This window comes from Rattus norvegicus, chromosome 7, assembly GCF_021556685.1.
Source record: "Rattus norvegicus strain SHRSP/BbbUtx chromosome 7, alternate assembly SHRSP_T2T, whole genome shotgun sequence".
Classification (NCBI taxonomy): Eukaryota; Metazoa; Chordata; class Mammalia; order Rodentia; family Muridae; genus Rattus; species Rattus norvegicus.
In genome coordinates, this window is record NC_141540.1 from 9,522,088 (window position 1) to 9,528,087 (window position 6,000).

Sequence of the window (6,000 nt, forward strand, 5' to 3'; positions counted from 1 at the left end):
GATTGGTAAAGATCTTTTCCCAATCTATTGGTTGCCGTTTTGTCCTAACAACAGTGTCCTTTGCCGTACAGAAGCTTTGCAGTTTTATGACATCCCATTTGTCGATTCTTGAACTTAGAGCATACGTCATTGGTGTTTTGTTCAGGAAATTTTCTCCAGTGCCCATGTGTTCGAGGTTTCTCCCCACTTCTTCTTATAGTAGTTTGAGTGTATCTGGTTTGATGTGGAGGTCCTTGATCCACTTGGATTTAAGCTTTGTACAGGGTGATAAGCATGGATCAATCTGCATTCTTCACCATTTGCTGAAAATGCTATCTTTTTTCCATTGGATGGTTTTGGCTCTTTTGTCAAAAATCAGGTGTCAATAGGTGCGTGGGTTCATTTCTGGGTCTTCAATTCTATTCAACTGGTCTATCTGTCTGTCTCTGTACCAATATCATGCAGTTTTTATCACTGTTGCTCTGTAATACTGCTTGAGTTCAGGGATAGTAATTCCCCCAGAAGTCCTTTTATTAATGAACTCCTTTTTATGAATTCAAAGTATGAGGTTTTGAATAAATATTTGTCATAAACTATAACAGTAATTATTGCTATCATTTGATAATTTCTTATTAAATGAGGTGTAATGATCTCTTTCTTTGATTTATTTCTATTCACACTTGTATTAATACTCACAAATAAATACCCTCATTACTGAAATCACTAATATAAGACATATTTTCTTGTAGAAAAGTTATGAAAAGTAATTGTGGAAGTAGTAAAAAAAATCTAATAATGTCTTCTAAACACTCAGTGGCCTCTCATGAGGAATTTTGTTTTATCTAGTTCAATAGAAATCGACCCTAAAGAATTCTTGTGTCATGACCCAGATGCAGCAATACTTGAATGCTGATAAGCATGTTTCAATTTAATTATGAGTAGAGTTGTTTCCTACACCTTGAGATAAATAATCATTGATGTTATATATATTTTATCTTAAGCTTTTAACATTGCTTCAAATGTATAAAATAGAAAGAAAAATATGGCATGAATGATATACATTTGAGATAATAAGCTTGTAAAATTTTTCCAATTATTTTTAATGAGTTCTAAATGAATAAAATACAGGCAAATATAGAAAAAGTTGAAAATATTATTCTTTTAAAGTTATTGAGGTACTAAGGAATGCCTTGATCATATACAGCAAAAATTATTAATGAACACATAGCACACACTTTATAAAGTATAAAATCAGTGTTAATTTTTATTTTTCAATGACTCAATGTTAGACAGATTATTTGGAGATTAAGCTAGAATAATTTGAATGAAGTCATTGAAAACAAATGATAATGGAAATGAAAAGAACCATATTCTTCTAGGGAAAATATGGAGCTGGGCTAAAGAAGCAAAGCTTATGTGATGATGTCAGTGCCTCAGGATAACCTGTACCAAAACATCTTGGTATATTGAATATATTATTTTATTAATTATTTTATTTATTTACACCCAAATGCCCCCCTTCATGGGTTCTTCAGCCTCTCCCCCCTCTTCTTTGCTTCTGATAAGGTGCTCCTCTGCCCACCCACACACTCTCACTTCAACCCAATAGTTTCCCCCTTCCCTGAGGCATAAAATTTCTATGGGATTAAGTGCATCCTTTCCCACTGAGGCCAGATGAGACAGTCCTCTGCTACATATGTGTGGACAGGGACACGGACCAGCCTAAGAATGCTATGTTGTTGGTGGCTTAGCTTCTGGGAGCTCTGAGGGGTTAGTTGATACTATAAATCATCTTTATCGGACTGCAATCCCTTTTAGTTCCTTCACTCCTTCCTCTATCTCTTCCATTGGGACTGTGACAACAATCCAATGCTTGTTTCAACAAGAAAGCACCTATTTCAACAAGGTCACAACTCCTAGTAGTCCCATTCCCTGGGCCAAGCATATTCAAACCACTATAATAATCTATGTTAAATTATTAACATATGATAACATTTATATTACATGTCTAAGTGTAGAAAGATAAAATTTTTAGAAATGGGTTTTTGCCACTATGAAAATAGAAAATGCAACCCATTCTTCATGCCAGATTTATCATATGTCAGGGTACAATAAATAAAAAGTTGTGATATATAAAAATGTCACAAGATATTCTGAAGTGGAGACGTTCATATAAGTTATGTCTGAATTCTTTCCATCAAAGACTGATGTTGTTTAAAGCAAGTAGAAACTATAGGTATCTGCATTGGCAATAAGATAAGAAGTACTGGATATCGAATTTGAAATTTGACCAGAAGGCTGGAACTGGGACAACAAAGAAACCAATGGCCAACTGTACATTTAACAGTCTCACTGTTTTCTACCACGTGATAAATTCATAGATTAAATCACAGGGTTTTGATGACCATGAGTATATTGTATAAACATATATCTCTGTTGAAATTTTAAAATTCATTCTTTTTGTTTAATTAAAAATAAAATTCTTGGTAGTATGAATCACGGTACGCCAGAGGAGTGGGCACCAGGATCTCGCTGAGCATCCCCCTGGCCTCGTCTCTTCCTCGCTTGTCCGAGCTTCAACACAGTCCGAGATGGCTGGCGGTAAGGCTGGAAAGGACTCCGGAAAGGCCAAGACAAAGGCGGTTTCCTGCTCCCAGCCAGCGAGCTTGCAGTTCCCTGTGGGCCATATTCATTGACACCTGAAATCTAGGACAACAAGCCACGGACGTGTGGGCATGACTGCAGCTGTGTACAACGCAGCCATCCTGGAGTACCTCACCGCAGAGGTACTTGAGTTGGCAGGAAATGCATAAAAAGACTTGAAGGGAAAGCGAATTACCCATCGTCACTTGCAACTTGCTATCCGCGGAGATGAAGAGTTGGACTCTCTGATCAAGGCTACGATTGCTGTTGGTGGTGTCATCCCACACATCCACAAATCGCTGATCGGGAACAAAGGACAACAGAAGACTGTCTATGGATGCCTGGATTCCTTATTATCTCAGGACTCCAAATATTCTTAACAGCTGTCCAGTGTTGTTGATTCCAGTGGACTGTATCTCTGTGAAAAACACAGTTTTGCCTTTTTGTAATTCTATTTGAGCAAGTTGGAGGCTTAATTAGCCTTCCAAACCAACCAAATTTCTGCATTCGAGTCTTAACCATATTTAAGTATTACTGTGGCTTCAAAGAAGCTATTAAATCTGAAGTAGTGGGTTTTGATTGAGTTGACCGTTTTTTTTTTTTTTTAATTTTTTTTTTATTAACTTGAGTATTTTTTATATACATTTCGAGTGTTATTCCCTTTCCCGGTTTCCGGGCAAACATCCCCCTCCCCCCTCCCTTTCCTTATGGGTGTTCCCTTCCCAACCCTCCCCCCATTGCCGCCCTCTCCCCATAGACTAGTTCACTGGGGGTTCAGTCTTAGCAGGACCCAGGGCTTCCCCTTCCACTGGTGCTCTTACTAGGATATTCATTGCTACCTATGGGGTCAGAGTCCAGGGTCAGTCCATGTATAGTCTTTAGGTAGTGGCTTAGTCCCTGGAAGCTCTGGTTGCTTGGCATTGTTGTACTTTTGGGGTCTCGAGTCCCTTCAAGCTCTTCCAGTTCTTTCTCTGATTCCTTCAATAGGGGACCTATTCTCAGTTCAGTAGTTTGCTGCTGGCATTCGCCTCTATATTTGCTGTATTCTGGCTGTGTCTCTCAGGAGCGATCTACATCCGGCTCCTGTCGGTCTGCACTTCTTTGCTTCATCCATCTTGTCTAATTGGGTGGCTGTATATGTATGGGCCACATGTGGGGCAGGCTCTGAATGGGTGTTCCTTCAGTCTCTGTTTTAATCTTTGCCTCTCCCTTCCCTGCCAAGGGTATTCTTTTTCCTCATTTAAAGAAGGAGTGAAGCATTCACATTTTGATCATCCGTCTTGAGTTTCGTTTGTTCTACGGATCTAGGGTAATTCAAGCATTTGGGCTAATAGCCACTTATCAATGAGTGCATACCATGTATGTCTTTCTGTGATTGGGTTAGCTCACTCAGGATGATATTTTCCAGTTCCAACCATTTGCCTACGAATTTCATAAACTCGTTGTTTTTGATAGCTGAGTAATATTCCATTGTGTAGATGTACCACATTTTCTGTATCCATTCCTCTGTTGAAGGGCATCTGGGTTCTTTCCATTTTCTGGCTATTATAAATAAGGCTGCGATGAACATAGTGGAGCACGTGTCTCTTTTATATGTTGAGGCATCTTTTGGGTATATGCCCAAGAGAGGTATAGCTGGATCCTCAGGCAGTTCAATGTCCAATTTTCTGAGGAACCTCCAGACTGATTTCCAGAATGGTTTTACCAGTCTGCAATCCCACCAACAATGGAGGAGTGTTCCTCTTTCTCCACATCCTCGCCAGCATTTGCTGTCACTTGAGTTTTTGATCTTAGCCAATCGCACTGGTGTGAGGTGAAATCTCAGGGTTGTTTTGATTTGCATTTCCCTTATGACTAAAGATGTTGAACATTTCTTTAGGTGTTTCTCAGCCATTCGGCATTCCTCAGCTGTGAATTCTTTGTTTAGCTCTGAACCCCATTTTTTAATAGGGTTATTTGTTTCCCTGCGGTCTAACTTCTTGAGTTCTTTGTATATTTTGGATATAAGGCCTCTATCTGTTGTAGGATTGGTAAAGATCTTTTCCCAATCTGTTGGTTGCCGTTTTGTCCTAACCACAGTGTCCTTTGCCTTACAGAAGCTTTGCAGTTTTATGAGATCCCATTTGTCAATTCTTGATCTTAGAGCATAAGCCATTGGTGTTTTGTTCAGGAAATTTTTTCCAGTGCCCATGTGTTCCAGATGCTTCCCTAGTTTTTCTTCTATTAGTTTGAGTGTGTCTGGTTTGATGTGGAGGTCCTTGATCCACTTGGACTTAAGCTTTGTACAGGGTGATAGGCATGGATCGATCTGCATTCTTCTACATGTTGCCCTCCAGTTGAACCAGCACCATTTGCTGAAAATGCTATCTTTTTTCCATTGGATGGTTTTGGCTCCTTTGTCAAAAATCAAGTGACCATAGGTGTGTGGGTTCATTTCTGGGTCTTCAATTCTATTCCATTGGTCTATCTGTCTGTCTCTGTACCAATACCATGCAGTTTTTATCACTATTGCTCTGTAATACTGCTTGAGTTCAGGGATAGTGATTCCCCCTGAAGTCCTTTTATTGTTTAGTATAGCTTTAGCTATCCTGGGTTTTTTGTTATTCCAGATGAATTTGCAAATTGTTCTGTCTAACTCTTTGAAGAATTGGATTGGTATTTTGATGGGGATTGCATTGAATCTGTAGATTGCTTTTGGTAAAATGGCCATTTTTACTATATTAATCCTGCCAATCCATGAGCATGGGAGATCTTTCCATCTTCTGAGGTCTTCTTCAATTTCTTTCCTCAGTGTCTTGAAGTTCTTATTGTACAGATCTTTTACTTGCTTGGTTAAAGTCACACCGAGGTACTTTATATTGTTTGGGTCTATTATGAAGGGTGTCGTTTCCCTAATTTCTTTCTCGGCTTGTTTCTCTTTTGTATAGAGGAAGGCAACTGATTTATTTGAGTTAATTTTATACCCAGCCACTTTGCTGAAGTTGTTTATCAGCTTTAGTAGTTCTCTGGTGGAACTTTTAGGATCACTTAAATATACTATCATGTCATCTGCAAATAGTGATATTTTGACATCTTCTTTTCCGATCTGTATCCCTTTGATCTCCTTTTGTTGTCTGATTGCTCTGGCTAGAACTTCAAGAACTATATTGAATAAGTAGGGAGAGAGTGGGCAGCCTTGTTTAGTCCCTGATTTTAGTGGGATTGCTTCAAGTTTCTCTCCATTTAGATTAATGTTAGCAACTGGTTTGCTGTATATGGCTTTTACTATGTTTAGGTATGGGCCTTGAATTCCTATTCTTTCCAGGACTTTTATCATGAAGGGGTGTTGAATTTTGTCAAATGCTTTCTCAGCATCTAATGAAATGATCATGTGGTTCT

The 6,000-nt window shown here is 38.8% G+C and overlaps 1 pseudogene; it reads left to right on the forward strand.

The window, feature by feature from the left end:
- The first annotated feature begins 2,494 nt into the window (after nt 1–2,494).
- On the forward strand, nt 2,495–3,002 carry LOC103692766 (histone H2A.Z pseudogene; annotated as a pseudogene).
- The last annotated feature ends 2,998 nt before the right edge of the window (nt 3,003–6,000 follow it).